This window comes from Rhinolophus sinicus, chromosome 1 (genome assembly GCF_057876585.1).
Source record: "Rhinolophus sinicus isolate RSI-liver-muscle chromosome 1, RSI-T2T, whole genome shotgun sequence".
Lineage (NCBI taxonomy): Eukaryota > Metazoa > Chordata > Mammalia > Chiroptera > Rhinolophidae > Rhinolophus > Rhinolophus sinicus.
Genome location: NC_142501.1, coordinates 81,361,181 through 81,385,874, shown reverse-complemented (window position 1 = coordinate 81,385,874; position 24,694 = coordinate 81,361,181). Strand labels below are relative to the sequence as shown.

Below are 24,694 nucleotides of genomic sequence, written 5' to 3'. Positions count from 1 at the left end.
TTCTCTCCCTAGTCCCTGATAACCACTATTAGACTTTCTGTGTCTAGAAATTCATGTAGTTTAAGTACTCATGTAAGTAGAATCAAGCAGTATTTGTCCTTTTGTGCCTACCTTATTTACTTAGCATGTCTTCCAAATTCATCCAATACTTTAGCATGTGTCAGAATTTCCTCCATTTTTATATCTGAATAATATTCCATTGTATATACATACTTGTCTTGTGCCTGCCTCAGACAAGCCTGGTATGTAAGCTCCCTTGCTTATTAAACCTGCCACCTTGCTTATTAAACCTGGAGTGATCTGTTTTTTCTTCAGTCTCTCCTTGTCATCCATGTTTGGGGGCCAGTTTCAGATTTGACCTGGGAAGCTCCCGATGTTTCAGACCAACAACTATAGATTATTTTAAAGCTTTTGGGCATTATTCTCTACGTAATGATGAGTAAATAAATTGTTAGCAAGAGAGTGAAATAATTATGCATACTTTAGAAAGATAATTGGCAGCTACGTAATAGGTATTGATGGAGGAAATTTACTTGAAACAGGGAGCTTAAATAAAAGATTCTTGTTATATATGTAGGTAAGAGATCGTGAAGCTAGAAATAATGCCATGAAAGTTAGAAATAACAAAAGATATTCAAAGAAGGTAGAATAGATAGATAACAAACTGGATATTAGGAGTAAAGGAACAAGGCAAATAGTAATATGACTACTAAGTGTCTGGCTTAGCTAACAAGATATATGGTGATGCTTTTTACTTGATTAGCCAACATGAAGAGTGATCTTTCTAAAACACAAATCAGATTATTTGTCTTCTTTATTTAAGAGTCCTCAGTAATTCCCTATTCTAAGGTAAAGTCCAACTCCTTTACATGTAGCATAAATGACTAATTATCTCTCCAGACTCATCTCTTCTCATGCCCTTATTCTACATGTCAGCCACACTGAACTCCTTTCACTTAGCCAAATGCAGTATGAATATTTCCCTTGGGGTTTTGTTCCCACTGCCTGGAAATATTCCTCATCCTTTTAACCAAGGCTTACTTGACCTTTTCTTAAATGTTACTTCCTACAAGAAATAATTCCTAAATACTCCAAGAATAGTTTAGGTATCACTCACGTGTAATTACATGGGGCTCTGAATGTATCACTGCAATTTAATGTTAGTAAAATTGGCAGTTTCTGAGTGGAGATATACATCTGAGATTCTTAAAGAAAGTATGCTCACTTCTGTAATTACCTGTTACAGTAACTAGGATGCTCTGTGCAGATTTCTGCAATGCAGTTGAATATTCAGTCAATCGTCAGTTCTCAGATATGTTAACTTTTATCTCTTTTTGTTTGCTTTATGTATCTTTAGTGCTAAACACCACAGTTATTTTAAAAATGGCAATTGATATTGATAAATACCCCCCAACCCCCACTTTCCTTTCTTTTCCTTTGGAGGTCTTTGACAGTTTGCTAGATTTACTATAGCTTCCAACTGTGATGTTGAAGCTACTTCTTTCCAATTACCTTGTGTTTTTTTCCTCAGCAATAGCTACAGCGCTGCCACTTGTGAAAAGGGAGAGGGGCTGGAGGCATTTGCTGTGATGTTTCATTTTGTCTCTCCTATTTCTTCTCTCCTCCACTTCTCTGAGTAAAGTGATCAGCTACAGCTACAGGGTGGATGGAGAAAAGACCGAAATGTTGATGTACTTTTTCTGTGAGCTCCCAGGTAATTATATTGTTTTTGCTTCCCTCACAATGTGTGCACCCCGTTTTTGTCATGGAAGCAATCATGCTGTTACACAACAGATAATCAGACATAGAGCAGAATGCTATATGGAAAGTTATGGAAAGCAAAGCTTGTTTCTTTTATTTCTTTTATTTTTTTATCTAGCATTTTAAAAATAATGTACATATACTCATAGATCATGAAGTGTTTAAGTGTCTTTTCTGATAATATAAAAATGGTTTCTTATGGAAAATACAAGTAAAGAAATGAAACTGAAAATTTTGACAGTCCTGCTATGTTTTTTGTGTTGCTAATACACCAAGGGTACTATATTTCAAATCTGAAATATTATTAAAATTCTAAAATACTTTTCTAATTTAGTAGAAAAAACTGTCATATCATAACTTATTCAATTGAAATCAACAGATCAGAAATAGCTTGGGGAGGCTTATGAGGGGGATATTTTATGAAGCTTGGTTTTATTTGGAACATCTTAATTTCTTTAGGAAGATATACAATATTTACTTCTGTGGTCACATATTAGGATTCTACAACACCTTTTCTATTTTTATACAACTTTTACATTTTAACTGATGTTTAAAGATGATGTAATTGTGTGTGGAACTTCATTAAAATAAATGATTGTTCATAAAACATGGCTATACATATTGAGGTGCTGAAAATTAAAACAAAATCTCTACATGTTATAAAATTACTTTAGGACCTAATGTGGAAATTTCCTATACATAAATGATGGTTAAAACTGCAAAAGGAATACGTTTTAATATGTTAGCTGAAAACTTGATATGTTCCCCTTAGATAGAAATGTATCGCATGATAGTATGGATTGTAGACTGTAGTTTGAAAGAAACTAATAGTGAAAATAAATTTCATGCCAGTAGACACTTTAAAAACTAGATTTAACAGCAGTCACATTAGCTTAGATAATGGGAAAATTTTTCTTCATTGAAAATGCTCTGTGTCGCTTAAGAAGAACTTACTGAGGCAGCCTGCCATCTAGCTTTTTCACAGAAAAACAGGCTTACAGACTGCAGATGAGAGAGTCTGGAGCAGAGACAATTTTAACTTAGCCATTCCTAATTTATCTCAAGCATTTTCAATTCATCTTCACTGCTCTATGCACACAAGAACACCAGATTGCCATTCCTGGGGGACAGAATGCAACCGGGGATCTAGAGAGCTGTCACATTCCAAGAAATATTTAAATTGTGCTGATTTTCTTCTGGAGAACTGAGCCCAGGGAATGAAAACTCTTCATCAAGTCATAGCTTTGCGGGCAATAGATCAGAGGATATTGCCAGTTTTCTAATGGATTATTGGTATCGGGCAGGTTTTCTCTGAAGGTACGTGGTTATTTTCTCAATTCATTATCCTCTCCTATTTATCAGGTAATGATCTAATGAGCTGGGGATCCAAACCTGTAAAAAGGGAAAGATGTTAAGTAGTCGGATTGACTAAAGAATTACACTGTATTGCTGCATGTTTCTAGGTAAATAATCTGATTTCTTTACTAAAGATTAGTAGAGTAGAGTTTGTATTGCATTGTCAGCAAAATCAGGCAAAACCAAAACAAAACCGTGCTGCAGACTGCATTATCATAAGTTCATATTAATTCCCTTGAGGATTTTCTTTTGTAGCTGCAATATATAAAGAAGAGAAATGCATACTTTGGAAACTCGGTTAGTCCAGTATCTTTTTGAATCCTTTCACATAATCATGATATTTTCTCCACATATTCTTAAATACAAACTTTGTCTCAAATGCTGTTATTAATTTTGGTGTCATTGCTGTTTATGCTGTATGAATATATGAATCATAAATGTATTTAATTTAAAAATCCCAGTAGGGGTCTTCTTGAGAATATTATACCACTGTACTTTGTTGGCTTTACAGATTTTTGTTTTTGAGTTCAGAAGAATCTTACTAACATTAATTTCTGAAGTTTTAGTTAAATGTACATACTATAACAATTATTATTCAACTTTGTTCTGTGAAGTAAAAACTTGAATACATCTGTAGAAGTACGCAAAACTGTTTCTCAAAGTAAAATGTTAAAAACTGACAAACTTCTGAATATTAATGAAATCTATAAAAGTAAAGAAAGGCTTGTCCTAAAGTGAAAGTTAGCTTATTATACCTATAATGTATTATAATAGAACACGGAGGGGTGACTTCTGTGCCTGTTCCCTAAAAGTTAAAGGTGTGTGAGTAGAGGGCTGTTCTGTGAATGGGGGTGTGGGATAGAAAACAAGTAGATAGCAATCACAGTGAGTGTATGAAAACTAAAGAAATATTTCAAATGTGATGGAAGGGTTTTTTGATGCTTTTAAGTGTTTTATTATGTATAAATAGGTATAGTGAAACCTGCCATGGTGTTGATATTTTTTTCATGTTAAAAATGACTTAGAATGGATGGAATAGCAGGTGTATTTGACCTAGAGCATGATGTACCTGCTGCTGTATTTCAACTGGAACACAAGAGTTTGTGAACCCATCAGTGGGTTAATCACAGGCCTGGGAGAGGAAATGGTGGCTTAGCTTCAGCAGAGCACTTGTTAAACATGATCTAATTTCTTTGGAGCATTTGAGAGACTAATAGAAGAATAAAGGAGAAGGAGAAGAAGGATTTAGTCACCCAAATAGTAACTTTAAGTGCATTCTCTTTTATTCTCAGAGGTATTGTAAAAAGAAAAAAAGGAAAAGAGGAAGGAGAATAGAGTTCTATAAGAGTGCTTTGAAGAGCTTCTTTTTTTCACGAATCTTACAAGAACTGAGGAACAAGTGTTTAAATTAAGGTTTCCCTATGGATTCCTCCATTTGGCAAGCTTTTTCTCTCCTTTATGAGACATTTTCCCTCCACTCACTTAAGGGAAAAGAAAAAGAAAAAGTGAGCTTACTCCCTGCCTGGCTTCTCTCCCAATAACTTGCAGCTCTAATTTAAAACGGTGGAAGTATGCTCTCTGAAACTGCAAATACTCCTGACTGTCTCAGAGTTTTACAATTCAGTGACTTATAAGTGATTTATTATCTATTTTTTTTATTATCATAACTGGCTCTTCTGAAAATTTCAGACTATGTGTAAAAGAGGGCACCATTAAGGAACAAAAAGATAATAACTTCAGGAAACATATTTTATGTTCTTTCAAAATAAGATAATACCAATGGATAATGAAATATAGTCACTTCGTGTTTGGGCATGGGGAATATATGACAGCAGCTTAGTAGTTTATTGTTTAATTTGCATTTTGGGTGTTAGAAGTCCTGAACAAAGGTGTAAGTCAGGAGGGACAATTTCAGCTGCCAAATTGCACTAAAAATTTTTTAGCACTCTGACCTTTTGTTAACCTTTTCGACCACAATCATTAGTGTCTCTTGCCTCCTCACTACACAGTTCACTCATTCACTTATCCAGCTATCTAACTCGGCTCAGCTTCCAGCTCTAGTACTAAAACCTGTTTTACTTCATCTCTGGGTGAGTTCATTGCAAAATATATTACCATAATTTCGTTTTATTAGTTGCTGTTAAATATTTAATATTTATTGAGTGCCCATGGTATGTTGGGTGCTTCAAAGCAATATGCAGGAAGAAAACATGTTATAGTATATTCTTGTAAATCGGCCAGTTTATTAATATTTCAGGACTTCTAATTGGTACCCACAGAGGAAGGCAATTAAGACTGACTCTTTAGTGGCTATTTATGTGCATATAAGGCATGAAATGTCCTGTATTCAGTCAATGATTTGCAGGTAACTTTACTGAGAATCTCAGTGATCATCCAATGGTTTCCAAATTTTCCCTCAACTCTCTTCCTTATGTCAAAGTGTCATTGTAGACAGAACATTGAATTGGGCTAAGACAAACTAGGTTTAAATCTGTTAAGCAAGTTTGTGTAAGTTAATTGATCTACATATGTTTATCCCATTAGATGTATAATGATGATAATGGCACCTGCTTTTTAGATTCTTATGGGTACTAGAGGTCATGCACATTAAATAACAAACACAGTTTGTGCACAACATGGGCTCAAGAAATAGTACCGATTTTTTAATGTATTTTATCACAGTTTCACATACAGAATGTTTCAATAGAAATATCTTGACTCTTATCTTGCTTCAACGATGCATTTGTGTATGTGTGTGTGTGTGTGTGTACACATGTGAATTATCATATCCATATCCATTTAACAGTTTTAATAATATGAATAATGTATTGAGCACATAGTTATTGCTTGGTACTAAAGCAATCTGTAGAAATACTAACACATTGGCCATGCACTGATAAAACTAGAAATTAAGATTAGTTTGAGAAATTAGTTGGCATATTCTCCATGACTTTCAAATAGCTAAATTATCAACTATAACTTACCAAGGAAAGCATATAGAACTATATCTCATTTTTTCACTTTTCTCTTCTCCCAAAGGATATGGAAATCTAAGATGAGACAGTAAATCCTCTTGCTCATTATACTGTGCCCTTTGCCCCTTTCATTTGCATTTTATTTTGCTACAGCGGCTTGTCTAGTGAGAGGTCCTCAGATTCCAACTGCACAGTGTAGTTCAAGCACACAGATTCACCCCTAAGGGAAAAAAAAACAAAAAAAACAAATATAGGGACACTTTTATTAAAGTAAAAGACAGCTTTTGCTCTGAAACCAATTTTAAACACTTTGTAATGAGAGTGAAAGTGCCAAATGTGACTGTTAAATCCAGCCAGATGTTGACCTTAACTGTAAGTTTAAATCTTTGCAAAAACGGTAAGCAAATCCAAACTAAAAGATGTTTTCTTTAGTTCCAAAAATGATGAGAAATTCTGAGATACATTTCAGACTGAATTAAGCATATACAGAAAAAAAGGAAAAAGAAAAAAAAGAAACAATTTTAATATTCTCAGTTATTTGGGGAGGTAAATTAAGCATAACACAAATCTGTTTTATATATCTTTGTGTTGGACTTTGGAAGTAGATATACAAAAGTCCTCTTTATAAAAGGGAGCCACCAAATAATTATTTATTTATTTATTTATTAATTTATTGGGGTGACAATTGTTAGTAAAATTACATAGATTTCAGGTGTACAATTCTGTATTACATCATCTATAAATCCCATTGTGTGCTCACCACCCAGAGTCAGTTCTCCTTCCATCACCATATATTTGATCCCCCTTTACCCTCATCTACTATCCTCCTCCCCCCGTACCCTCTGGTAACCATGAAACTATTGTCTGTGTAGCGTGTTACAGGGAAGTATCTAGTACATTCTTATCCAATCAAAATGTAGCCACAAAAAGCAAGTACCTGCTGAAAAGCCACTCTTTTTTGTTTGTTTGTTTTTGTTTTTGAGTCAGTTTCCTTTGTCGGTGCTAATTCTACCTCAAATCTATGAATCTGACTGTTCACCAATAAGAGTCAGGTTTAGGCATCTGACTTCAATTCTCAAAAGATCCTTGAAGTTCTTCTTCTATTGCTTTTTGATTCCCAACTTTGGATTTTGACCCATTTCTTACAGAGATTAGAATTTATTTTAATTCCAACTCAGTCTTCTATTCTGTGAAACTGTATGTGGGGATAATAATAATAATATTCATATGATAGTGTGGAATGAATGACAAAATGTAGTAAAATATTCTTACAGGGGCTGGTTCCTGTAAGTAATAAAAAATGATACTGAGCATTGTTTCTATTATGACATGGCCATCTCCGGACCCACCCCTAATACTGGATTTCATGTTATTCAATTTGATTATAAAATTTCCTTTGGGAGCCCCAGATTTTTGTTTGCATATCTATTCTTCTTTGGCCTATGGCTTCCCGCAGGTAAATGGTTTCATTTATTTATCCATGCCCCTTTGATCTAATCTTAAATCTTTAACAACCAATCCCTTTAGTTGTTTTTCTTCAGCAAATTTTTAATGGGAAAGGAGGTATCTCTAAGTTTAGTGATTCTCTCTTTATGCCTCAATTTGTGCGTACTGACAAACAAATAGTAAAGGAGACAAAATACTGGTTCACTTGTCAGATATAACCTCAGGCTTCTAGAAAAGAGGCTGTAAACTTTTTCTGGAAGGTTTCTATCACATATTCTTTCTCCTCCTTATTCACCCTTTAAACTTGTAAAGCAAAGCAAAGCAAACATACAAAAACCCAAGAAAACAAATGTTCTTAGGGGTCATATTTGGCCATGAGTACAGTTTACCAACTCTTACACTAGAATATGAAAGATTTTCCGAGCCTTCCAAAGTCTGAGCAATAGATAGTTCTAAACGTCCATGTTCTTGCATAAGATAGTCTACTTTGCAGATGATACCACTGATTTGTAGCCCATAATTATAACTTGACACTTTTCTCTGCCCAAATCCTTCCTAACACCTCAATTTGATGCAGATATCTTATTATTTCATCTTCATTCTTAATGGACCCTAATATTAGAATGGCATCTGGAAAAATATGTAGTGATAATAGTAGTTTGCATTGATTAAAGCTAAAGGCTATCTAAACACCTAACATCTTTTCTCATGTAAATCATATCTTCAAACTCTGAGGTAGCTGCTATTATAACTATTTTATTGATATGGAAATCCAGGTATAGAGCGATGAAACAACTGTACATGGTTATATAGCATAAGTAGCTTAGGTGATTAGCCAAGGATTGAATACAGAATCTTTGTGCCAGAGTCTGACATTTAACCATATACTATGGCTCTCAGATTACGGTGGAGTTTTATGTTTACTATAAGAACATCTATGAAAATGTTAAAAAAAAAAAAAAAAAAGTAATACATCTCAATAGTAAATCACGTGCAAGAGAGAAGAAAACATAGTGCTTACTTTATCCCACATTTTTATGAGAATGTAGTAGGTATGATAGTTTTCTAGTTAATGACATAATTTCTGTTTTCTTTTTTATAAAGGATGTGATTGTCTTCTCAGAACTTTTTTTCTCTACAAAATATATAGTAAATGAGTTTGGATAAAGATTTTAGATTTATCATAGAAAACCTAAAAAACAAAATGGTATAATTTTGAAACTCACAGGAATTTTATATTTAATTTTTCATGTAAATAAGGTACTACTTAATTTAATAATTCATGATACATGGGGGAAATAATGAATAACCAAACTGGCAACTGTGTGTAAATATTATATTGTTCCTATCATTTTAGCATTATGAGCGAGTAGAAGGTTTGAATGTAATTTTAGAAGGACCTGTTTGAATGACAAGTTTGTCAGGTGACAATTCTACTGCAATTCTAAGAAGCATATGTTGTGTATTGTGTGAATTCCTGGGGTGTCCTTTGTAACTGTATCAATACATTGGATATGCCTTCAGTATTTTTGTGGAGCTGAATTGTATTTTCTAGCCAAATTTGAATTTGGTAGAACATGTCTGAAAAGAAAAATAGTGCAGCACTGCCATGTGATGTAAGTACAGTTGACCTGTTTCATAAATGATTCTTCTGTCACCTTATTTGCTCAATTGAATCCTTGTGATACTGTCAGATGTCTGCATATAAGAAATATGGTAATCATAAAGTAGAATATTTTCAGTCTCCTGCCAAGATTGATCAATGTGAATAACCAGTCTTTATTGATTTAGCTTTTAATTGTGATTTCTAATAATTAAAATAAATGCTTGTGTATATGGATGACCTTCATAAAACACTATTATTATTTAGGAAATTTTTGTGATGAGCCCTGTTATTTTAGGCTCTAGTAGGTTTCTGGACCTTGTAGAGCAAAACCAAAGTAAACTTTCTTTGGCTATTTTTATTGGAACAAGCTCTCTAAAAATGTTTTTTATTTCTGTTTAAGAGGAATGTGAATATGTATGTGAATGTGTGTCTGAAAGTGTTTGCATACATGTGTGTTTGTGTTTTTTTTCTGAGTGTTATCCACTGAAGATTTGAAAAGCAGATCTTTAGTTCACAGGCAGAATATTGAGAGGAATCTTTTCATCTCACTAGCAAATGAACCCTGAAATACATAGGAATTAGAGCATTAAATGCCACCCTGGGTTGTCTTGGAACTCTCCCGCTCTCCTTTTACTTAGAGTTAATCCTTATGAAGTAATTCAAGCTTTTGAAAATGTTCTGCCACAGATATAATTTTTTCTCCTCTGGATTATCCTTGTAAGGTCAAAATTGGGAATATTCTAGAAATAGGAATATCTTTATGAGAATTGGTGGAGTGTACATGAAGGGATGAAGATTAGATTTGCAAAGATGATTATTTCTAGGTCTTCAGTGGGGCTAGGAGTGGGCTGGACCTGAGAATAATGCTAGTGACTGAGATGTGCCCATAAAAACAGTTCCCAGAAGTGTGTGTGTCATTATATATTCTTTTATGACTCTAAGAACAGTTGTATGTGGCATTAGTTTCAAGTCTTGTTTTAATTTTGTAACCTCTTCTTGCTACCTCCAAACTTTTGGTAAACACCCACATTGACCATGGTGGTCGAGTATAGGATAAATCTTGATCTGTACATATGTACATACAGACAGAATCATGGATATGCAACACACATATCTACAAATATATGCAGCCCAATGGATATGCAAACAGGGACAGGCTAACAGAGAAACACATGTGGACACAGATTGACAGATAAAAATATAGTTGGACAGGGGCAGCCAGGCTAATATACAGGGAAAGGCAAACAGCAGCCAGAAACATACCACAGAGCGATATGGGAGACTAAACAGATAAACACAGACACAGAGATACTGATGAACAGGCAAGGAAAGACAGTGAGGCTCAGACCCACGCTCTTACCATGTTTCCCTGAAAATAAGACTTAGCTGGACAATCAGCTCTAATGTGTCTTTTGGAGCAAACGTGAATATAAGACCCGATCTTATTTTACTATAATATAAGACTGGGTCATTAATATAATATAATATAATATAATATAATATAATATAATATAATATAATATAATATAATGTAATGTAATGTAATACAATATAATACAATACAATACAATACAATATAATACCATATAATGTAACATAATGTAACATAACAACATAACATAACATAATGTAAATTATACTAAATATAATATAATACCAGGTCTTATAGTAATTTTTACTCCAAAAGATGCATTAGAGCTGATTGTCCGGCTAGGTCTTATTTTTGGGGAAACACAGTACATGGATGGGCAGATCTGGCCACTGATCAGCCGCCCAGCATAGATATAAACATAGACATACAAGTGTATATATGTGTACATGCATTAAATACTAGAATTTTGCCTAATACATTCAAGAGGCAAAATTCAGTAATAAACTATCTTTATTGCTTATTAAAAGATAATTTATAAGGTACTTTTATCTGTGCATTTTTTTATTCATTACATAGATGCAGTAAAAAGAACCATGGATATATATGTAAACATGCTTTATCATTTCCTTTGATTTTATCTAGTGCTTCTATCTTTGGGTAAGAGCAACAAATAAAAACAGTCAAGTTATTGAGAGGCTGCTGTTGAAATGTACCTGAAGGTCTTTTCAAACTCCATAATGTAAGACACAAGTCAGAATTCAGACAAGAAAATGATCAATTTTCTTTTCCAGGAGAAGCAACAGCAATTATAAAACAAGCAAAAGAACAGAACACTTGTGGCTTAAAAACATCATCAATGTCAAAACAATTATTTCAGCCCTTTGTCTTTAGCTGTGGGTCACTGAAATCATTTCTAAGTTATAAATGCACTTCATTTTTATTTTATTTTATTTTTTGGCTACAATCAGATGAGAAAAGCAGGGGAAAAACATTGCTGCTGTGATTGAGTAGTGCCTAGCTTAGGTGAACATATATCAAACTTTAAAAATCTAATAGAAAGTTTTGACTATTTCATTACATTTAACTGTTGATTTATGTGAGATAGCTAGTACTTTAAAACATGTTAAAAATGTAAAATTGTTTAAAGGATGGCAAAGTCTAGTAGTTGTTTAGGAGATGCTTTCAAAGGTTTGAAAGGATATAATTAAATGTGTAGGTTAAGTTATTATCATTAAGTAAATATTTTGTATATAGTATCTTGCTAGTACTTGTAACCATCCTTTATTTTAAATTTTAGTTGGACATCATCAACCAGCTTGAAACTTTAAACAGTGTTTCATATTATTTTAAGTCTACATTGTTCACCACATCTGGTAATTTTACAAATTAACACAAACTGAAAATTGGGATACTCGTACGTATTTTCCTATGAGGTTACTTTTTTTTTTTTTTTTTTTTTTTTTTAAAGATTTTATTGGGGAAGGGGAACAGGACTTTATTGGGGAACAATGGTCAAATTGTTGTCCTTTCAATCTTAGTTGTGGAGGGTTCTGTTCAGCTTCAAGTTGTTGTTCTTTCAGTCTTAGTTGTGGAGGGCGCAGCTCAGCTCCAGGTCCAGTTGCCGTTGCTAGTTGCAGGGGGCACAGCCCACCATCCCTTGCGGGAGTCGAACCGGCAACCTTGTGGTTGAGAGGACGCACTCCAACCAACTGAGCCATCCAGGAGCTCAGCGGCAGCTCAGCTCAAGGTGCCGTGTTCAATCTTAGTTGCAGGGGGCAGAGCCCACCATCCCTTGCGGGACTCGAGGAATTGAACTGGCAACCTTGTGGTTGAGAGCCCACTGGCCCATGTGGGAATCCAACCGGCAGCCTTCGGAGTTAGGAGCACGGAGCTCGAACCGCCTGAGCCACCGGGCCGGCCCCCGAGGTTACTTTTTTGAGGGGGAGAGTATTTTCCTTTCTTTTTTAATTTCTGAAAAGCATGCATGGTTATAAGACAAACCCCCTTTTTAAACAGATCTGTTGAGATATAACTTACATACCATACCATTCATCACTTCTAAGTTTAGTGACTTTTAAACACATTTACTGTCTGTGCAACTATAACCACAATCCAGTTTTAGAACATGTCCGTCACCACAAAGAGAAATCCTGTGTCTGCATGTAGTCACGCATTTCTCACCACAACCCAAGGCAAACACTGTTCTCCCTTCTGTCTTTCTATATTTGCCTTTCTGGACATTTCATGTAAATATAATCATGTGAGATGTAGTCTTTTGAGTTGGCTTCTTTCACTTAGCATAATGTTTGGGAGGTTCATCAGGTTGTAGTGTATTTTCATTGCCAAATAATATCTCATTCTTGGATCATACCAAATTTTCTTTACCTATTAATCAATTAACGTACATAAAGATTGTTATATCTATTCACTCTCAATAAATGAACATTGTGTTTATATTTCTACATTCTCTCAATCCACAGCATGGATGTGTATTTGGAAAATAATGATCAAATTACTCTATGTTGAGGTTTGTAAAACTCCTTTTTTAAGAGTTAAAAATGAAGCAAACGTAACTAAAAGCAAAAAACAACAAAAAACAAAACAAAAACCCAAAAAATAGTTTGTGTATGGAGTATTAAGGTGATGCATAATGATATAGTCTAGCCTAACAAGCTTAGGTTACTTGTTTTAAATATAAATAATCTTATTTACTTATTTTATACATAAAACATTTATCAAAATAGAAATATAAATGACAAATACACTAGTTAAAACCTTTATTATTTTGTTTGTTGTATTCCTATTTAAGATAGAAAAAACATGTTCTTATAAAAGATTTTAAGTTTTCTGCTTGAATAAACTATCAAAGAAATATAAAAGTTGCAGATAATTTACCTTTACTAAACCCTTTTGTTGTAACAAATTTTCTACTTCAAATGCATTTCTCTATATCTAGAAATTGTCTATATGCTTAATCATACTTTCTACAATGAATTACTACATGAGAAATGTTTAGGTTTTGATATTCAGCGCTTGCTAACTTAATGAAAACAGTTTAGGTATCAATTTTCAAATCATATGGATGGCTGGGACTAACCATAATGATGGTTCCTATCCTTCCCTAAATTTATGGATGTATCAGGCAGCTTGCAAACATTTTCACAAGGTTTATACTTCATGATAATCTTTCTACTTCATTTACTTGTGATTAATTGACATGAGATCCTGTCTGTATTCCTAGTTTTTTTTGAATCAGTAACTTGGATATGAAGCAAAATTTATTTGACTTTTAAATGGATTTATTTTCTGCTACACACAATGTATTAGAAAATCAAACATATGATTTAACTGCAATACTTTCTTTTGATTAGTTTAAGTGTGAGAAATACACATCTTTCCAAGATACATTTCTTTTGTTCAGTCTTAAGTTTACATTCCTCTAAATTTTATTGTTTGCTTTCTTTTCTGTTTTTTTTCTATATTTGCTCAGGTTGGGTGGTTTCATCCATTGCCACATCTCCACCTCTAAGTGTACAACTCTAGTCATGACTTTTTTCTTTTGATTCTGACCTGGTAGTTTAATCTCCAATATCCAATAGAAACTTCTGTTAACAATGAAAAAAAAAAAAAAAAAAAAAACCCAAAAAACACTATAAAAATATTTATTCAAGAAAGCATTAAAAAAATAGTCACTACATTTTTTAAGATAGTACAAGTATTTTCCTATTTTAGAAGGTTTTGGAATAAGTCGTTTGTTCCACCAGAAACACAGAGATTTTGGTTTTAATTAAATGCTGTCTTCCATCGTTATTCTCACAATGCTACAAAACCAGCTTAATCTCTTTCTGCTGCTAACATGGCCCAATCTTTCCTCGGTTCAATTGAAATTATTTGGGGAAGTGAGTCTCATATTGAAGCAGTTTTCCAATAAACAGAAATAAATGTCATAACTTTTAATTTATTACCATGAAAAAAATTGTTTTAATTCTATAAATGATATTCAATTTTGCATCTATATAATTTGCACTATTTTTCCAAATAGTGTTCCATATTCTCTATGTTATTTTAGGAATATAGGGGATTAGTAACAGAGGTAACTAACGAGTTTATTTAGTTTGGGAATATTTTGTGTTGAACTGGAAGAGTAATTTTATTGTGCCTTATATTTTAGAAAAAAAAATAGACATCAGTTATAATTATAAAACTGCAAAGTTAACATTTCACTAGAGATTTGACAGAACATCCCCCCATCCCCACTCTGTTTCAAATGAACTCAGTCGATGATTCCCAGAAGCAATCTAGGAATGCTGCAATATGTCAGCCTAAGGAGAACCACACACTCTCTCACACCAACTATCCCATTCTGACACGTGCCTACCATCTACAAAACTATTTCTGTGAGTTTCTGTTTTTTATTATGAGTCTTACACATCCATGGATGAGAATATGATTAATTTTTTTGGTAAAAATAAATTTTCTCTTAGCTTTTCCTCCACTGGTGACATTAAAAAAAAAAAAAAAAAAAAAAAAGATTGTGATGACATCATTAAAAGTGTAGACATACCCAGAAAACTTTGGGTATAATTGTTCAATTGAACTTGAATAAATAAATAGTGTATGCAAAATGGGACTCATACTTACAGTAGATTTCTGGGGTTCCTTAGTTGCAGCCAGCTTTTTTTTTTTTTTGCTTTTTTTTTTTTTTTACCTGATCCTGCCCTGTATCCCACCAGATTAGCATGGGATAACAACTTTTACCTCATGACCTAAACTACAGTAATTTGATTCTCTTTCCCTGGAATCTAGATTAGGGTTATAGGAACTCTAATCAGTCTTAATTTGGTGCCTAAACTGGGTAGTCTAGTATAGCAGAAATTTATCAGCCATTACCAGGCCACATGCCAATGAGACAGAACAAGGCAGTCTGCAGAGAGCAATACAATACAATACAGCAGAATGAAGCTCAGGAAAGGAGGGCAGAGACACCCTGTAGTCACAGAGATGGGAGGCAGACATAGTGATAATCTGAATAGCTTTTCCGGGTACTGGCTGCACTCACTTTCTGCTCGGGTATTCTGGGAACCATCCAGTGTCATTCCAATTGACCTAAAGTAGGCTCTTAGCACTATTACCAGTCACCCTAACCCTTCATATTTATTACTGTCTCAGAAAATCATTTCAACAGCCTATTTTCTTAATCCTCTAACAACCCTTATTTCACTTCTTTTTGGTTTTAATTAGAAGAGAAATTTTTCATCTCCTCTCCAAATATATAAATGTGTATATTCACATGCCTCAGCCATGAGACCCTCTAGTGTCACCATGTAGGAAGCTGGTAAAGAGTTTAGTCTGTGGAGCCAATGATGATAATTTTCAGACCCAGCTCCACCATTTACTACAACCATACATACTTTATATCTTTTAAGTGTTCTGTGTTTTCTTGATATGTTAAATGTCCAAAGAGGTAAAGTCTTACATATTCTCTACTATATATGCTTTTTTCCTCCTTACATTTCCTATAGTTTTGTTTATGTATGTTGAAACCCCATTTGATGTGTAGCTATTCATAACTATTTTATCTGCAATGTTGTTTTTACACTTTAATGTTATAAAGAGCCCCGATTCATTGCCGATAATGCTTTTTGGCCTGAATTCACCTGTGTTTGTTATTGATACAGTGAACTGTGCTTCTTTATATTTGAATTGCTTATCTCTCTCCATATATTTAAAAATAATCTTTATGAATCATCTTCAGATTTATCTCTTATATATAGCAAAGAGGGTATTTTGAAATCCAATGTGACAATCTTTCTCTTTTATAAATTTAATTTAGCCGATAGAAATGTACTGATTTGAGAAATGTTTATAAGTTCTATCTTTTTTTTTTTTGATGATAGCTATTATTAGAAAGGTGAGGAATGCGCATACTTACTTCCTATTTTCTGTACTCTGTTTCCTCTAACCTGGGTATTTATATTATTTCTACATTAAGGTATATACCACATACCTTCTATTAACTTACCCAAAACCTCACATTATTTTAATCTTACACCTATAAATAAAGGAATTAAATGCTTCCACAGTTCCTTTCTTGCAAGAAGTTTTTCTAATAGTCTTCTGTTTCTGGTGTTCATCTTTTAGTACTTATATCAGACAGGTTTCACAGACACATTTTTGTGTATTTAAAATACTTTATGGCTTATATTTTGAAGTTATTTGACTCAATATAAACTCCTTGAAGCATAATTCCTTCCCTTGATCTTTTTTACCCCATTTTATTCTCACAAGGGAGAATTATCAGAATAATTAGTCTTTTTTTTCCCATTTAATCTCATTTAAATAACTTTTTTTTTTTCTGCCTAGATGCCTATAGCATCTTTTTTATAGATGCTATAGTTTTATGTTTCTGTTGAGTAAATTTACTATGGTACACCAGTGTTGATAGTTTGGGGTGATGGGATATGATTACTTCTTTTCAATATGAAGATTCAGGTAGTCTTCTTACTATAAAATATTAGCTTTGTTCCATTATTTCTATTTTGTTCAGTGGGAATCCACTTCTATAACTATTGACTCTCTATCTGTCTTTCACATCTGCTGTTTTCTCCATAATCCTTGTTAAGCCTTCAAAAATGTACCTTTCTTTTGCCCATTTCCTATTATTTATATTCCTTTTGTTTTATCTTTATCTTTTATGCCTATCGTTGTTTTTCATAATTCTTTTAAGTCCTTTTAAAATCATTTTAAAATTTATTTTTGTCCATTTTCTCTCCTGCATATACCTTTTGATAGGTTTATCATTTTGTTCTTCTCTTTTTCTAAGCCTTACCAGATAACATTATACTTGGTAGAATTCTGAATTGAGAGTATCTTCCATGGATGTAATTACCTGGTCATTTTTACAATTCATGGAAAATGTTTGATTATTCTGATGCAATAATTTTATAGAGTGGTTTACGTATTACTTTTTTCTTGTTCTCTTTCTTTAGTTTCCCTTTGAATTTTTCATTTATTGGTATAAGAATGGTTGGTAAAATTATATAGGTTTCCAGTTTACAATTCTATAATACATCATCTACATATTGCATTGTGTGTTCAAAACCTAACTTCAAATCTCCTTCAGTCACCATATATTTGACCCCCTTTACCCTCTTCTGCCATCTCTCTTCCCCCTTACCCTCTGGTAACCACTAAACGGTTGTCTCTGTTTATGAGTTTGTGTTTCTCTGTATTCTTCATTTGTTGCTTTCAGTTTTATATGCCACATATGAGTGAAGTGACATGATTTTCAACTTCTCTCTGACTTATGTCACTTAGCATGGTAATCTCAATATCCATCCATGTTGTTGAAAATGGCAGTATTTCATCTTTTTTATGGCCATGTAATATTCCATTGTGTGTATGTGTATGTATATATCCAATCTTCTTTATCCAATCATTTATCAAAGGACACTTTGGTTGATTTCATCTCCTGGCCACAGTTAACAATGCTACAATCAACATAGAGGTATATACATATACATATACATATATACATACACACACACACACACGTATATATATGTGTGTGTGTGTGTGTGTGTGTGTGTATATATATATATATATATATATATATATATATATATATATATATATATATATCTTTATGGATAAATGTTTTCAAGTTATTGGGTAGATACCCAGAAAAGAGATTGCTGGGTCATATGGTAATTATCTTCTTAATTTTTTGAGGAACCTCCATATTGTTTTCCATTGTTTTTGTACCAATTTACATTCCCACCAGTAGTATATGAGGGTTTCTTTTTCTCAATAGCTTTTCCAACACTTGTTACTACTGGTCTTGTTGATAATAACCATTCTAACAGGTGTGAGGTGGTATCTTATTGTGGTTCTGGTTTGCATTTCCCTAATAGCTAGTGAAGTTGAACATTTTTTTCATATATCTGTTGGTTGTTTGTATATCTTGGGAGAAGTGTCTGTTCAGGTCCTTTGTCCATTTTTTAATTGGAGTTTTTGGTTTTTGTTGTTGTTGTTGTTATTTGTTTTTGAGTTGTATGAGTTCTTTATATATTTTGAATATAAGCCCCTTATTAGAGGTGTTGTTTGCAAATATCTTCTCCCATTTAGTTTGTTGCCTTTTTGTTTTGTTGATGTTTTCTTTTTCTGTGTAGAACCTTTTTAATTTGCTGGAGTCCCAATTATTTATTTTTGCTTTTACCTCCCTTGCCTTTGAGGTCAAATTTACAAAATCCTCTCTGAACCCAAGATCCATAAGTTTACTACCTAGATTTCTTCTATGCAATTTATTGTTTCAGGTCTTATATTTAGGTCTTTAATCCATTTATGGTAACAGATAGCAGCTTAGTTTCATTCTTTCGCATGTGGCTTTCCAATTTTTCTAGCACCATTTATTGAAGAGGCTTTATTTTCTCCACTGTATGTTTTGGGCTCCTTTGTCCCAAATTGTCTGCCCATATATATGTGGATTTATGTCATGGTTTTCAATTCTGTTGCATTCATCTGTGTCTGTTTTTTCTGCCAGTACCATGCTATTTTAATTATTGTCACTTTGTAGTACAAAATTGACATCAGGAAGTTAATAACAATGGCCTTCTTCTTTTTCCTTAGAGTTGCTTTGGCTATTTGGGTCTATTGTGTTTGCATACAAATCTGATGATTTTTTGTCTGTTTGTTTGTTTGTTCTGTTTATTTAAAAAATGCCATTGAGATTTTGATAGGGATTGCATTAATTCTGTATTTTGTTTTGGGTAATATGGGTATTTTAACTATGTTGATTCTTCTAATCCATGAACACGGAATTTCTTTCCATTTCTTTGTATCTTCTTCAATTTCTTTTTATGTCTTGTAGTTTTCAGTGTATAGGTCATTCACAGTCTGTTAAGTTTATTCTTATGTATTCTTTTTGTTGCAATTGAAAAAAAGGAATTTTTGTTTGTTTGTTTGTTTTCTGAATTTCTTTTTCTGAAACTTCATTGTTAGTTTATTGGAACACAGTGGTTTTAGTGCATTGATTTTATATCCTGCAACTTTACTGCATTTGTTTATTCTTTCTAATAGTTTTTTGGTGGCGTCTTTAGGGGTTTCTATATAAAGAATCATGTAATTTGCAAAAAGTGACAATTTAACTTCTTCATTCCCAATTTGGAAGTCTTTTCTTTCTCTTGCCTGACAGCTTTGGCTAAGACTTCCAATACTGTGTTGGATAACAATAGTGAGATAGGTCATCCCTGTTTTGTTCCTGATCATAGAGGAAAAGCTTGAAAAGGTACAACATCCCTTTATGATTAAAACATTTAATAAAATGGGTCTAGAAGTTAAGTACCTCAATTTAATAAAGGCCATGTATGACAAATCCTCAGCTAACATCATAATTAATAATTTCCCTTCTTTTAAAAAATATTTTTTATCGGTTATATTGTGTTAGTTTTTGTTTACTTATTTTATACTTTTAATAGTTTAATTACTGAGAGACATTAATTTGCAAGAAGGCAATTGACCAAGGTTGTATCTCACATTTGGTGGAAATTTGCTTATGACCAAAGATTTTTAAGAGTGAGTGTATTTAGTCTTTGCTTTTCCTCAATTAATAGAAATAGGCAGATGTAAGATTTTTTATGTAGCAAAGTTTCTCTTTTTCATAGAACCATGCAGACTACTCTTTGGAAATATGACTTTTCTATGTGATTTCTTATCTAAAAACACCTCTTTGCTTCTTAGAATTAAGCTGGTTCCACAATATCTCCTACCTCTGTCACGTCCTTCCCCCATTCCTGCTTTTGCAAATATGAAATAGATTTTAACACCTAAATATTTTTACTCACGTTTGTAGTTATTTTACTGACTCTATGAAATTTCTAGCCTTGTAGTTTTCTTTTTGCCCTTTGGTTCGTATACTGGTTTGCTTTTCACTATATTTTGAAAGCCTTTCTACTGTTTCGTAGTTTGGGATTTTAGCTATTGCTCAGTTTCCCTTTAAAAAAATGGAAGATTTGTCTTTGATTTCTGTCCCCTTGTTGACTTAGGACAATTTCTAGGAGAGAGAAAAAATGAGAAAAATGCCAACTCAATTCTTCTATGTTCAAACTGAAATTCTCAGTAATCTGTTTTAGAACTATAAATCAGATCATGATCCACTACTTCTCAAAATATTCCAATGATGTTCTATAATCCTTATCAAACATATCAAATCCTTAAAATGGTCCACACTATCATATAATAATCTGGACCCTGGCCGTGTCTCTATTTTCACCTTCGATCTCTCTTCCTCTTCACCACAGTGCTCTAGTTCTGCAGGCCTCCTTGTCGTCATTTAGCTATGCCAATCTTGCATTTTTTCTATCCCCACTCTAGACATCTGTACTTTTTGTTTCTTGTGTCTACAATATTTTATAGCAAAATATTTAAACACATAGTGCTCTCGTTTCATTTATGTCCCTGCTTGAAAATCTCTTATGCAGAGATTCATTCATAGACAATTTTATTGTTAACATCACCGCAATAGTCTATTGCATTTTTAAATATTATTTAAAACTCTGTGACATTAAAATGCTTGTTTTTATGTTGGTTTTTACTGTCTCCCTTACTTCAGTATAAGTTCTATGAGGACAGTGATGTTTCTTTCCTATAACTGTTTAATTGCCATATCTAGAGCAGTGTCTGACATATATGATACATATATATATATTGGAATTAAGAAATGTCACAGGAATTTTCCTTAATGTTTTCTATTGATTAAAATGGAATTCATTCTGACCTAATAAGTAACAATTATGCCATACTAGAAACTAATGAATTTTGAGCATTTACTATTTTCTAGGGACTTTCTAAGATTGTTAGGTTATCAATTTATTAATTTTCAAACAAAACTGTGGGATAAATTCTATAATTATGTTTACTTTACAGATAAAGGAATTGGGGACCGATAGGTTAGGGTAAATGCTGTTTATAAGTGATGGACAATGATTTAATTCAGTTCTGAGGCGCTAAACCAGTTTGATATATACATGTTTATCTGTGTGTGCGTGCACGTGTGTGTATCTATATCTATATATCTATAGCTATATATGTATATAGATATTGATACATAGGTGTATCTATATATAGATATATCTATATATACAGGTAGATATAGATATTGATATATAGACATATGTATCTTAATTAAACATAGCCCGCACTTTTTCGCTTTTTAAAAAACTTTTTGGATCCATGTAGAATGGCATTTTTTGTTGTTGTTGTTTTTTATTTTGATTTGTTTTCTCACATTTCTGCAAAGGTCCTACTGTCGTTCAAAGTGCATGCCATTGATATCTCTCCAATAAGCCATGTCAGATTCTCTTTCACAGATTTTCTTTTCCATTCATGACAATATTGCTATTTTTATTCTTTTATGTTAACTGATTTTTTTTCACACTGATTTACAAAACTGTATCATAATGTACCTTGTTCTCAGCAATCTGCTCTGGACCTGTCCAAGATGCCATTATTCCTTTACATAAATGGCATTTCAACTGCCTGATATCTTTGAAATGTATCTCGCATTTTCCAATTAAGTTGTTTTGTCTATGCAGACTCATTCTTTTAGAATGTTCTTTCCTCCATCTTATCAAAATTATATGCATACTTCAAGATTCTTGTCGAGTATGACAGTTTCTATCAAATTTACACAAATGTTTCTTTACAGCATGGAAACTCACTGAATTTGGTGTCTCCCTCCTTTAAAATGGTATCATTTTTTTATGTGGCTCTCCTTTGTTACTTATGTAATTTCATTTTTTTGTTATACTAATGCTATTCATCTTACTCTTATCTTCCTTCATCAGCAAGATGTATTTTGATTTCTCAATTTATATACGACCCAATCTGTCATTATACATTTTTTTTTATCACACTGTCTACAATTTATAATTATGGATTGTTTGTATAATTAAGTCTGTCTTCCCATTAAATTATTAGGTCTGATTGGTGGGGAGTATGTTTAGCACAGGATCTTATGCATAATAAACAATAAACATTTTATTAGTTGAATGAAATAAATTTAACTAACTATATTTAAATATCTTTTAGAGAAAGTGGTGCTTTATACGTACTTCTTTGTAATTCTTATACTATCTGGCATACATTAGTCCTCTATACATATTTATGGAATTAAAATTTAAACTAAAATGTCAAGAAAAATATCAAATATTTCCAACCTTCTCCTGGAATAATAATTCCATGTCCTGTGTACTTACTTTTATTTGTAACTATTAAAGAGCTATGCAAAAACACTGTGTCAGCTTAGGTATGTGGATCAGTGAAAAGGTTTATGTCAGTACTCTATTTTGCCTAGTGTCTTAGCCTCAGATTCTGTAACACAGTGCCATTAACTGAGTGCGTTAAACAACAACAACCTATTTCTCAGAGTTTGGAAATTGAAGTCTAAGATCAGGATGCCAGCATGGATGGGTTTTGGTGAGAACTCTTTTCCTAGCTTGTAGATGGCTGCCTTCGTACTGTGTCATCACATGGGAGGGAAGGAGGGAGAGAGAACGTTTATTTCATAAAGTTTATTTTTATAAAGGGACAAATCCCATGATAAGTGCCCCACGCCCATGACTTCAACTAAATCCAATGTCCTCCCAAATCCCATCACATATAAATATTGGGGGCAAATTCAGTCCAAAGGACCTAACTTTGGCCCAAATACATAAGTTCAAGAAAGGCAATCAAAGGAACAAAAACTCCTGTGAATATATTACAAGAGATTCAAGAGATTCAATTGCATCTGTATTTCTATAAGTAGGGTAGAATATCATACTAGATATTATATAGAGAGAAATTCTGGCTATAACAATCCACTAATATTCATATTGTTACCACTTATTTACTTGTTGCCTCATGCCTGTTAGGTAGAACAGTTAAAATCTCCCCAAGATGGGATAGCTTCATCTCAGGTATATCACAGATAATCATTGGAGCCCTAATATCTCATAGCTATTCTATGATCCAAGTGTATTTGTGATGATTCTAACATTTAACAGATCTAGTTTATTTGTATTGCATCAGCAACAATGATTCAAATCAAGAAATATTTATTAAATACTAAGATTTTGAGGGTTTGAAGTAGTGTACAGCCTCTCCCCTTCTGGAAGTCTATTAGGAGTCACACACATAACATAGTAGTGCAGAGATATAAATAGCTATGTAGGTACAATAGGAGCACAAAACAGGGACAAATAATTCAGACGTGAGAGAGTGAATCAGCTGAAGTTTCATTATGCAAATTATGGCTGAGGTTAGGCCAGCTTCCTTTAAAATAGCAACTCCTCTTAGATTTTATCCTAAGGAGGTACAAAAATATGGAAAAATACATGTGCAAGTAGTTTCATTACTATATTTTAACAGAAACTTTGGAATCAACCTAAATGTTCATTAGAATAATAGAAGTTAAGTAAATTATGTACTTAACATCTCTTGAGTAATATGCAGTCACTGAAAGTGATAATATAAGCCTATATTTTAAAAAAAAGTTGCCAGGATATAGTTGTGGTAAAAAGCAAATCACAGAATACATGCAAGCTGCTCTGAATATAAAATGAAATAACAATAAAATGCCTACCTGTGGTGTGGTTTCTTCCTTTTTTTTTTTTTTATTAAAGTTTATTGGGGTGACAATTGTTAGTAAAGTTACATAGTTTTGCATTACTTTTTACTTCTCTTCTGTTGTATGTATCTGGTTCAGATTTTATTCATTTTCCCAAATCCAAAACAGTTATTTGAAATGTGTAAGAATAATAGATCTCTTTAAAAAGACACTGGTAAGGGGTATCAAATATATGGTGATGGAAGGAGAACTAACTCTGGGTGGTGAACACACAATATGATATAGAGGTGATGTATTACAGAATTATACACCTGAAATCTATGTAATTTTACTAACAATTGTAACCCCAATAAATTAAAAAAAAAATATCTACTGTAAAAAAGAAAAGAAAAGAAAAGAAATAAAAAAAAGACTCTTGTAGTATTATCTAACTCCTTTCTAGTAAATAAAAGTAGTACTTTAAAGACTTTTAAAATCCTTGCTGGTTATTGCAGGTGAATTCAATGAAGAAAAACCTTTTAAAAATTTAATACATGTTAATGATTTATATATGAAGAATAATTGTAACCATG

General features: G+C 32.8%; 1 protein-coding gene across 2 annotated transcripts in view; it reads left to right on the top strand.

Moving 5' to 3' along the window:
- Positions 1-2,761: 2,761 nt before the first annotated feature.
- The window catches only part of MGAT4C (MGAT4 family member C), a 669,114-nt gene continuing 647,181 nt past the window's right edge, over positions 2,762-24,694 (top strand). For both annotated transcript variants that reach the window (XM_074325329.2, XM_088801044.1), the window contains exon 1: positions 2,762-3,078. The gene's annotated coding sequence lies outside the window, so the exon portion shown is untranslated. The remainder of the gene's footprint in view (positions 3,079-24,694) is intronic.